Source organism: Salmo salar, chromosome ssa15 (genome assembly GCF_905237065.1).
Source record: "Salmo salar chromosome ssa15, Ssal_v3.1, whole genome shotgun sequence".
Lineage (NCBI taxonomy): Eukaryota > Metazoa > Chordata > Actinopteri > Salmoniformes > Salmonidae > Salmo > Salmo salar.
This window is the reverse complement of record NC_059456.1, coordinates 107,495,564-107,508,021: the sequence shown is the minus strand read 5'-3', so window position 1 is coordinate 107,508,021 and position 12,458 is coordinate 107,495,564. Positions and strand designations below refer to the sequence as shown.

Genomic DNA, 12,458 nt, shown 5'->3' with positions numbered 1-12,458 from the left:
CAGTAGATGGCTGTCGTTCAGGGTGCGCTTGGCTTTCCCCGTCACAGCATCTACTGGTCCCTTATCCACCTGGTACTTGATGGCTCTGTACAGCATCAGGGGCTCCCCAGCCACCTCCTACAGGGGTACACAGTAGGACAATTCAGATAACACACCTTCATGGGAAGAATGACAGCAGAAAAAAATGTACAAAATGGAGACATTTAGCTTCGCTCACGCCACAAACACACACGCACACACACACACACACACACACACACACACACACACAACACACACACACACACACACAACACACACACACACACACACACACCTCACCTTGAGGAAGGAGTAGAGACAGATGGACATCCAGTTGGTTAGCATCTTCTCCACCACGGTCTCCGTCCTAAACGACAGACAGACAGAGAGACAGAGAGACAGAGAGACAGACAGACAGACAGACAGACAGACAGACAGACAGACAGACAGACAGACCAGACAGACAGACAGACAGAGAGAGAGACAGAGAGACAGACAGACAGAGAGACAGACAGACAGAGAGACAGACAGACAGAGAGACAGAGAGAGAGAGAAAGCAGACAGACAGACAGACAGACAGACAGAGAGACAGACAGACAGACAGAAGACAGACAGACAGACAGACAGACAGACAACAGACAGACAGACAGACAGAAACAGACAGACAGAGACAGACAGACAGACAGAGAGACAGACAGACAGAGAGACAGAGAGACAGAGAGACAGACAGACAGACAGACAGACAGACAGACAGACAGACAGACAGACAGAGAGAAAGAGAGACAGACAGACCAAAGACAGACAGAGAGACAGACAGGGGAGAGAGAGACAAACAGGCAGACAGAGAGGCAGGCAGACAGAGAGACAACAGGCAGACAGAAAGACAGAGAAACAGGCAGACAGGCAGACAGACAGACAGAGAGGCAGAAAGACAGCGAGACAAGTTGTAAATCATGGTGGACAATATTATTTCTTGATGACGAGGTAGTAGGGGATGTGCATCTTTCCCTTTTACTTTGAAACTAATTCATTTCCATTCGGGTTGATTGGAGGAACAAATGCCGCCGTGGGGCCTCTCTGAGCTGGCCTGTCTGGCTGGGATTGATCTGAGCTGGACCCTTAGTTGGACCCGAGGGCGTCTGAGCTGGATATAGCTGAGAGGAATCTCTACCACCCCACTATCAGTTAGAGGGGAACTGGGATTCTACCACCCCACTATCAGTTAGAGGGTTCTGAAACTGGGATTCTACCCACCCCACTATCAGTTAGAGGGGAAACTGGGATTCTACCACCCCACTATCAGTTAGAGGGGAAACTGGGTTTCTACCACCCCACTATCAGTTAGAGGCTGGGATTCTACCACCCCCACTATCGTTAGATGGGATTCACCACCCAACTATCAGTTAGAGGGGAAACTGGGGCTTCTACCACCCCACTATCAGTTAGAGGGGAAACTGGGATTCTACCACCCCACTATCAGTTAGAGGGAAACTGAGGGTTCTACCCCCTATCAGTTAGAGAATGGTTCTACCCACTATCAGTTAGAGAAACTGGGGTTCTACCACCCCACTATCAGTTAGAGAGGAAACTGGATTCTACCACCCACACTATCAGTTAGAACTGGGATTCTACACCACCCACTATCAGTTAGAGGGGACGGGATTCTACCACCCCACTATCAGTTAGAGGGGAAACTGGGGTTCTACCACCCCACTATCAGTTAGAGAGGAAACTGAGATTCTACCACCCCACTATCAGTTAGAGAGGGGAAACTGAGGTTCTACCACCCCACTATCAGTTAGAGGGAAACTGGGGATTCTACCACCCACTATCGGTTAGAGGGGAAACTGGGATTCTACCACCCCATATCAGTTAGAGAACTGGGGTTCTCCCACTATCAGATTAGAGAACTCGGTTTTTACCCCACTATCAGTTAGAGGGGAAACTGGGGTTCTACCACCCCACTATCAGTTAGAGGAAACTGGATTCTACACTATCTTAGAGAAACTGGTTCTACCACCCCCTATCAGTTGGGGGGAAACTGGGATTCCTACCACCCCACTATCAGTTAAGGAAACTGGGATTCTACCACCCCACTATCAGTTAGAGGGGAAACTGGGATTCTAGCACCCCACTATCAGTTAGAGGGGAAACTGGGATTCTAACCCCACTATCAGTTAGAGAACTGGGGATTCTACCACCCCACTATCAGTTAGAGGAAACTGCTAGATCTACAACCCCACCATCAGTTAGAGAAACTGGTTTTCTCCCCACTATCAGTTAGAGGGGAAACTGGGATTCTACCACCCCCTATCAGTTAAAACAGTTCTTCTACCACCCCACCCTCAGTTAGAGAAGCTGAGTTTCTACCACCCACTATCAGTTAGAGGGAAACTGGGATTCTACCACCCCACTATCAGTTAGAAAACTGGGGTTCTGCCACCCCCTATCAGTTAGAGGTTCTACCACCCATATCAGTTAGAGAAACTGGGATTCTACCACCACTATCGGTTGAAGGGAAACTGGGGTTCTACCACCCCCACTATCAGTTAGAGGGAAACTGGGATCCTACCACCCCACTATCAGTTAGAGAACTGGGGATTCTACCACCCACTATCAGTTAGAGGGGAAACTGGGGATTCTACCACCCCACTATCAGTTAGAGAAACTGGGATTCTACCACCCCACTATCAGTTAGAGGGTTCTACCACCCCACTATCAGTTAGAGAAACGCTGGGATTCTACCACCCCACTATCGGTTAGGAGGGGGGGGTTCTACCCCACTATCAGTTAGGAAAACACTGGGTTCTACCACCCACACTATCAGTTAGAGGGGAAACTGCGGGATCCTACCACCCCACTATCAGTTGGAGTTCTACCAGCCCACTATCAGTTAGAGAAACTGAAGGTTCTACCACCCCACTATCAGTTAGAGAACTGGGATTCTACCCCACTATCAGTTAGAGGGGAAACTGGGGTTCTACCACCCCACTATCGGTTAGAGAGGGGAAACTGGATCCTACTGCCCCACTATCAGTTAGAGGGGAAACGCGGTTCTACCTATCAGTTAAGAGGGGAAATGCGGGATCCTACCACCCACTATCAGTTAGAGAGGAAACTGGGATTCTACCACCCCTATCAGTTAGAGGGGGAAACTGGGGTTCTCACCCCACTATCAGTTGGGAAACTGAAGTTCTACCACCCCTATCAGTTAGAGGAAACTGGGATTCTACCACCCCACTGTCAGTTAGAGGGAAACTGGGATTCTACCACCCCACTATCAGTTAGAGGAAACTGGGGACCTACCACCCCACTGTCAAGTTAGAGGAAACTTGAGATCTACCCCACTATCAGTTAGAGAAACTGGGGTTCTACCACCCCACTATCAGTTAGAATAATATAGTTAGGGAAACTGGGGTGCAACCACCCCACTATCAGTTAGAGGGAAAAAGGTCCTACCGCCCCCTATCAGTTAGGGGTGGGGTTCTATGTACGAGTTCTACCCCACTATCCAGTTAAGAGGCTTTGATTTGTACAACTTTAGGAGGATCTACCACCCCCCACTATCAGTTAGAAACTGGGGTTCACCCCCTATCAGTTAAGGGAAACTGGGGTTCAACCCCACTATCAGTTAGAAAGGTTCTACACCGCACTATCAGTTAAGGAACTGGGTTCTCACCCCACTATCAGTTAGAGGAGAAAGGGTTTACCACCCCACTATCGGTTAGAGAACATTCTACCACCCCACTATCGGTTAGACTGTTTGTTAGAGTTCTACCACCCCACTATCAGTTAGTTCTCTATTTTTAGTTAGGGAAACTGGGATTCTACCACCCCACTATCGGTTAGAGGGGAAACTGCAGGTTCTACCACCCCACTATCAGTTAGAGGGGATGGGGTTCTACCACCCCACTATCAGTTAGAGGGTTCTTTAGAAAGGCTGGGGTTCTACCACCCCCTATCAGTTAGAGAAACTGGGATCCTACCACCCCACTATCTCAGTTAAGAACTGGGATTCTACCACCACTATCAGTTAGAGAAACTGGGTTCACACCCCACTATCAGTTAGAGGAAACTGGGATTTCCTACCACCCCACCTATCAGTTAGAGAAACTTTGGGGGTTCTACCACCCCACTATCAGTTAGAGGGACAGATTCATATATTAGAGAAACTGGGATTCTACTTACTACCTTTAATGGGTTCTGCCCCTATCAGTTAGAGGGGTTTCATTATTGGAAACTGGATGCTACCACCCCCTATCAGTTAGAGAAGCTGAGATTCTACCACCCCACTATCAGTTGAGAGAAACTGGGGGTTCTACACCCACTATCAGTTAGAAGGGAAACTGGGATCCTACCACCCCACTATCAGTTAGAGGAAACTGGGCTTCTTGCCACTATCAGTTAGAGGGAAACTGGGATTCTTTAACCCCACTATCAGTTAAGAGGGGAAGCACAAGTTCTACCACCCCACTATCAGTTAGAGGGAAACTGGGATTCTACCACCCCACTATCAGTTAGAGAGGGAAACTGGGATTCTACCACCCCACTATCAGTTAGAGGAAACTGGGATTCTACCCCCCACTATCATTAGAGGGGAAGCACAAGTTCTACCACCCCACTATCAGTTAGAGGGGAAACTGGGCTTCCACCCCACTGCTCAGTTAGAGAAACTGGGATTCTACCCCCACTATCAGTTAGAGAACTAAGTTCCTACCACCCCACTATCAGTTAGAGAAACTTGGAATCTACCACCCCACTATCAGTTAGAGGGAAACTGGGATTCACCCCACTACCAGTTAGAGGGAAGCCCAGGCTACCACCCCACTATCAGTTAGAGAAACTGGGATTCTACCACCCCACTATCAGTTGAGAATGGGTTCTACACCCCACTATCAGTTAGAAGGGAAACTGGGATTCTGATATTTAAGATAGGTCCTGCCACCCCACTATCAGTTAGGAGGGGAAAACTGAAATTTACCAATCCCCACTATCAGTTAGAGGGGGAAACTGGGATTCTACCACCCCACTATCAGTTAGAGGGGAAACTGGGGTTCTACACCCCACTATCAGTTAGGAAACTGGGGTTCTACCACCCCCACTATCAGTTAGAGGGGAAACTGGGGTTCTACCACCCAACTATCAGTTAGAGGGGAAACTGGGGTTCTACCACCCCACTATCAGTTAGAGGGGAACTGGGTTCTACCACCCCACTATCAGTTAGAGGGGAACTGGGGTCCTACCACCCCACTATCAGTTAGAGGGGAAACTGGGGTCTCTACCACCCCACTATCAGTTAGAGGGGAAAACTGGGGATCTACCACCCCACTATCAGTTAGAGGGGAAACTGGGGTTCTACCAGCCCCACTATCAGTTAGAGGGGAACTGGGGTCCTACCCACCCCACTATCCGAGTTAGAGGGGGAACTGGGGTTCTACCACCCCACTATCAGTTAGAGGGAAACTGGGGTTCACCACCCCACTATCAGTTAGAGGGGAAACTGGGATTCTACCACCCCACTATCAGTTAGAGGGGGAAACTGGGGTTCTACCACCCCACTATCAGTTAGAGGGGAAACTGGGGTTACCACCCCACTATCAGTTAGAGGGGAAACTGGGATTCTACCACCCCACTATCAGTTAGAGGGGAAACTGGGGTTCCCAACCCCACTATCAGTTAGAGGGGAAACTGGGGATTCTACACCCCACTATCAGTTAGAGGGGAAACTGTTCTACCAACCCCACTACCATCAGTTAGAGGGGAAACTGGGATTCTACCACCCCACTATCAGTTAGAGGGGAAACTGGGGATTCTACCACCCCACTATCAGTTAGAGGGGGGAAACATGGGGTTCAACACCCCACTATCAGTTAGGAGGGGAACTGGGATTTTACCACCCCACTATCAGTTAGAGGGGAAACTGGGATTCTACCACCCCACTATCAGTTAGAGGGGAAAAACCCATATCCAGAGGGGAAACTGGGATTCTACTAACCCACTATCAGTTAGAGGGGAAACTGGGATTCTACTACCCCACTATCAGTTAGAGGGGAACTGGGACTACTACCCCACTATCAGTTAGAGGGGAACTGGGATTCTACCACCCCACTATCAGTTAGAGGGGGGTGGTTCTACCACCCCACTATCAGGGGTTTCTTAGGAGTGGGAAACTGGGGGATTCTACCACCCCACTATCAGTTAGAGGGGAAACTGGGATTCTACCACCCCCACTACTTCAGTTGTGTGAGGGGAAATCTTTCTACCACCCCACTATCAGTTAGAGGGGAAACTGGGATTCTACCACCCCACTATCAGTTAGAGGGGGGATTCTACCACCCCACCATATCAGTTAGAGGGGAAACTGGGATTCCTACCACCCACTATCAGTTAGAGGGGAAACTGGGATTCTACCACCCCACTATCGTTGGAAACTAGGATTCTACCACCCCACTATCAGTTAGAGGGGAAACTGGGATTCTACCACCCCACTATCAGTTAGAGGGGAAACTGGGATTCTACTCACCCCACTTATCAGTTAGAGGGGAAACTGGGATTCTACCACCCCACTATCAGTTAGAGGGGGGAACGGGATTCTACCACCCCACTAATGTTAGAGGGGAAACTGAGGATTCAACACCCCACTATCAGTAGAGGGGAACTGGGGTTCTACCACCCCACTATCAGTTAGAGGGGAAACTGGGATTCTACCACCCCACTATCAGTTAGAGGGGAAACTGGGGTTCACCACCCAACTATCCAGTTAGAGGGGGAACTGGGATCCCTACCACCCCACTATCAGTTAGAGGGGAAACTGGGATTCTACGCACCCCACTATCAGTTAGAGGGGAAACTGGGGTTTCTACCACCCCACTATCAGTTAGAGGGGAACTGGGGTTCACCACCACTATCAGTTAGAGGGGAAACTGGGGCCACCACCACCCCACTATCAGTTAGAGGGAAAACTGGGATCCTACCAACCCCACTATCTTAGAGGGGAAACTGGGGTTCTACCAACCCCACTTATTGGGTTAGAGGGGAAACTGGGTTCTACCACCCCACTATCAGTTAGAGGTGTGAAACTGGGATTCTACCACCCCACTATCAGTTAGAGAACTGGGTTTCTAACCCCAACTATCAGTTAGAGGGGAAACTGGGGTTCTACCACCCCACTATCAGTTAGAGAAACTACAAGGTTCTCCACCTGACCCATCATTGTTAGAGGGGGAAACTGGGATTCTACCACCCCACTATCGGTTAGAGGGGACAAGGATTCTACCACCCCACTATCAGTTAGAGGGGGAAACTAGGTTTCACCACCTCACTATCAGTTAGAGGGGAAACTGGGGTTCACACCCCACTATCAGTTAGAGGGGAAACTGGGGATTCCTACCACCCCAACTATCAGTTGAGGGAAACTGGGGTTCTGGACCACCCCACTATCAGTTAGAGGGGAACTGGGGTTCAACAACCAACTAACAGTTAGAGGGGAACTGGGGTTCTACCACCCCACTATCAATTAGAGGGGAAACTGGGATTCTACCACCTCACTATCAGTTGAGAGGGGAAACTGGGATTCTACCAACCCCACTATCAGTTAGAGGGGAAACTGGGCACCACCCCACTATCAGTTAGAGGGGAAACTGGGGATTCTACCACCCCACTATCAGTTAGAGGGGAAACTGGGATTCCATCACCCCACTTACAGTTAGAGGGGGGTTCTACCACCCCACTATCAGTTAGAGGGGAAACTGGGATTCTACCACCCCACTATCCAGTTAGAGGGGAAACTGGGATTCTAACACTATCAGTTAGGAGGGGGAAACTTCAGTTCTACCACAACCCACTATCAGTTAGAGGGGAAACTGGGGATTCTACCAACCACATCAGTTAGAGGGGAGTCTCTACCACCACCACTATCCAGTTAGAGGGGAAACTGGGGATTCTACCACCCCACCATCAGTTAGAGGGAAACGGGATTCTACCAATCCCAACTATCAGTTAGAGGGGAAACTGGGGTACCAACCCACTATCAGTTAGGAGGGAAACTGGGAGGATCCTACCACACCCCACTATCAGTTAGAGGGGAAACTGGGATTCACCACCCCACTATCAGTTAGAGGGAAACTAAAGGATTCACCACCCCACTATCAGTTAATAGAGGGGAAACTGGATTCTACCACCCCACTATCATGTTAGAGAAACTGGGATTCCCACCCCACTATCAGTTAGAGGGGAAACTGGGATTCTACCACCCCACTATCAGTTAATAGAGGGGAACTGGGGATTCCAGTTTTGTTCACTCAGTGTTTGCCTCCGGTAGAGAAAATTGAGTTCCCTGTACTGGGAACATCTCAACATGATTGAGTTCCTGTAAAATAAACATCTCACCATGATTGAGTTCCTGTACTGGGAACATCTCACCATGATTGAGTTCCTGTGATTGGGAACATCTCAACATGATTGAGTTCCTGTATTGGGAACATCTCAAACATGATTGAGTTCCTGTGACTGGGAACATCTCAACATGATTGGAGTTCCTGTAACTGGGAACATCTCAACATGATTGAGTTCCTGGGAACATCTCAACATGATTGTGTTCTGTATTGGGAACATCCTTCACCATGATTGAGTTCTTGTACTGGGAACATCTCACCATGATTGAGTATATATATATATCAGGATAGATCAGCATATTTCATCTCTAGAGGTTAGGTCATGTTACAGGGACAGACTGGGTTTTGAACTATGTACCACAGGACTGTGTTGTGCAGCTGTGCTAAAGTCTAGGCATGACCTTTTTGGCCTCAGATAACCTTACTCATCACACAAGTGTGGTTCACTGAATCCCCTCTGTAACACGGACCTGGATCATTGAGACCCACCTGCGCAGCATGAGTTTGGGGTTCTTGGCGAATATTGCTGCACCAGGTCTCCCAAGGTCTTCATGACATCGGTGAAGTACTCCAGCTTGTCGTGCAGCGCCATGGTCAGGAGAGACGCCACGAGCTCCCCGGGTCACGCTGGGAGAAGTTCTGCTGGGCCTCCAGAGTGTGGATGAACTGAAAGAAGAGTCGGAGAATCGATTATTATTGCAAAAAGTCCAATGTATCTTCTGCTTTATCCCAACCCGTCCTGAGAGCCATATTACGCCCCTGGAACAGTTGGTAGCCATATTACGCCCCCTAAATCAGTTGGTGAGCCACTATTACCCCCTGGAACAGTTGGTAGCCATATATTACAGCGCCCTGGAACAGTTGGTAGCCATTTACGCCCCCTGGAACAGTTGGTAGCCATATTACAGGCGCCCCTGGAACAGTTGGTAGCCATATTACGCCCCCTGGAACAGTTGGTAGCCATATTACGCCCCCCTGGAACAGTTGGTAGCCATATTAAGCCCCCTGGAACAGTTGGTAGCCATATTACGGCCCCCTGGAACAGTTGGTAGCCATACGCCCCTGGAACAGTTGGTAGCCATATTTGACGTTCCCCCTGGAACAGTTGGTAGCCATATTACGACCCCTGGAACAGTTGGTAGCCATATTACGTTCCCCCTGGAACAGTTGGTATGCCATATTACGCCCCCCTGGAACAGTTGGTAGCCATATTACAGCGCCCCTGGAACAGGCTAGCCATATTACGCCCCCTGGAACAGTTGGTAGCCATATTAAGCCCCCGGAACAGTTGGTAGCCATATTACGCCCCCTGGAACAGTTGGTAGCCATATTACCCCCCTGGAACAGTTGGGTAGCCATATTACGCCCCCTGGAACAGTTGGTAGCCATATTACGCCCCCTGGAACAGTTGGTAGCCATATTACGGCCCCCTGGAACAGTTGGAGCGCGCCATATTACGCCCCTGGAACAGTTGGTAGCATATTTCGCCCCTGGAACAGTTGGGTAGCCATATTACGCCCCCTGGAACAGTTGGTAGCCCATATTACGCCCCCCGGAACAGTTGGTAGCTATATTCCCCCTGGAACAGTTGGTAGCCATATTACGCCCCTGGAACAGTTGGTAGCCATATTACAGCCCCTGGAACAGTTGGTAGCCATATTACGCCCCTGGAACAGTTGGTAGCCATATTACGCCCCCTGGAACAGTTGGTAGCCATATTACGCCCCTGGAACAGTTGGTAGCCATATTACGCCCCTGGAACAGTTGGGCCATATTACGCCCCCTGGAACAGTTGGTAGCCATATTACGCCCCAACAGTTGGTAGCCATAGTACAGCCCCCTGGAACAGTTGGTAGCCATATTACGCCCCCTGGAACAGTTGGTAGCCATATTACAGCGCCCTGGAACAGTTGGTAGCCATATTTACAGCCCCCCGGAACAGTTGGTAGCCATATTACAGCCCCTGGAACAGTTGGTAGCCAATTACGCCCCCTGAAACAGTTGGTAGCCATATTACGCCCCCCTGGAACAGTTGGTAGCCATATTAAGCCCCCTGGAACAGTTGGTAGCCATTACAGCGCCCCTGGAACAGTTGTGTGCCATTTACGCCCCCCTGGAACAGTTGGTAGCCATATTACGCCCCCTGGAACAGTTGATAGCCATATTACGCCCCTGGAACAGTTGGTAGCCATATTACGCCCCTGGAACCCAGTTGGTAGCCATTAATTCCCCTGGACAGTTGGTTTACAACGCCCCCTGGAACAGTTGGTAGCCATATTACGGCCCCCTGGAACAGTTGGTAGCCCATATTACGCCCCCTGGAACAGTTGGTAGCCATATTACGCCCCGGGAACAGTTGGTAGCCATATTACGCCCCCTGGAACAGTTGGTGTCCATATTACGCCCCCTGGAACAGTTGGTGAGCCAATTACGCCCCCTGGAACAGTTGAAGGCGCCATATTACGCCCCCCTGGAACAGTTGGTAGCCATATTACGCCCCTGGAACAGTTGGTAGCCATATTACGCCCCCTGGAACAGTTGGTAGCCATATTAAGCCCCCCCTGGAACAGTTGGTAGCCATATTACGCCCTGGGGAACAGTTGGTAGCCATATTACGCCCCTGGAACAGTTGGTAGCCATACAGCGCGCCTGGAACAGTTGGTAGCCATATTACGCCCCCCACGAGGTTTTTGTAATGGTTAAGTACCTTAAGCTTAGGGCTACAATGGCACGGCAACTAGAATTTGATACCAGCAAAACCAAATGGTTGCCAGCTCGGCTTCCCACCAGATTTATTCAGACAAACCAACTGTCTGTCTGTCTGTCTGTCTGTCTGTGTGTTGACGTCTCTGTCTGTCTGTCTGTCTGTTGTCTGTCTGTCTGTCTGTCTGTCTGTCTGTTCTGTCTGTCTGGTTCTGTCTGTGCACCGTAACCCTAAAGATCTTTATTTATTCAATGCATTTAAGTGCATACCAATTAAATAAAGATTCAAATATTCTGGGGTTTGAATAAATGAACATGTGTTGCACCACTTTTTGTTTTTAATCATGTTTTACCTTGTATTCTTAGATTCCACCTTACAATGCCTTTTAGATTTGCCTTCTTGTGTAAATATTTTCTGTCTGGATTTTAATGATTTAGACCGTCCGTCCGGCTCCATCCAAGTCCATCCAACCATTTACTCACCCTGATAAGGAACAGTCTGTTGTTGAGGAGGTTGTTGAGTTGCCCCAGGCCCTATTCCACTGTCCGTCTGCGGGACTCTGGCAGGTCCAGGTTCTGACTCAGTGGAGCCCCCTCTGGCCGGGGAAGAACACGCTCTGCATACGCATAGTCCAGGAGAGGAATACCTGGTCCACCCACATCACTGCTCAGATCCATCATCTCTGTCAGATCTGGAGAGGAGAGGGAGGGAGGAGGAGGAGGAGACGAGACGAGACGAGAGGAGAGGGAGAGGAGAGGAGAGGGGAGGGAGAGAGAGTGAGGAGAGGGGAGGAGGGGAGGGGAGAGGAGAGGAGAGGAGAGGAGAGGAGAGGAGAGAGAGAGAGGGAGAGGAGAGGAGAGGGAGAGGAGAGGAGAGGAGAGGAGAGGGAGAGGGAGAGGAGAGGGGAGGAGGGGAGGGGAGGGAGGGAGGGAGAGGGGAGAGGGAGAGAGAGGAGAGGAGAGAGAGGAGAGGAGAGGGAGAGGAGGGAGGAGAGGAGAGGAGAGGAGAGGAGAGAGAGGAGAGGAGAGGAGAGGAGGAAGGGAATAAATTAATCCTCGGTCTTTATGAGGCTCAGGAGCTGTAGAAATGTTATACCTGCGTCCAAAATGGCAACCTATCTTCTATGTAAAGCACTATCTTCTATGTAAAGCACTATCCCCTTGTAAAGCACTATCCCCTATGTAAAGCACTATCCCTATGTAAAGCACTATCCCTATGTAAAGCACTATCCCCTATGTAAAGCACTATCCCCTATGTAAAGCACTATCCCCTATGTAAAGCACTATCCTCTATGTAAAAGCACTATCCTCTATGTAAAGCACTATGTGAAAGCACTATCC

At 49.7% G+C, this 12,458-nt stretch overlaps 1 long non-coding RNA gene across 1 annotated transcript; it reads right to left on the bottom strand.

Moving 5' to 3' along the window:
• LOC123727377 (uncharacterized) lies at nucleotides 1-8,934 on the bottom strand. Its single transcript, XR_006759375.1, has 3 exons — nucleotides 8,904-8,934; nucleotides 322-388; nucleotides 1-117 (listed from the first exon to the last, which is right to left on the bottom strand). It is a non-coding gene; the product is annotated as an uncharacterized lncRNA (long non-coding RNA).
• Between the last annotated feature and the right edge of the window lie 3,524 nt (nucleotides 8,935-12,458).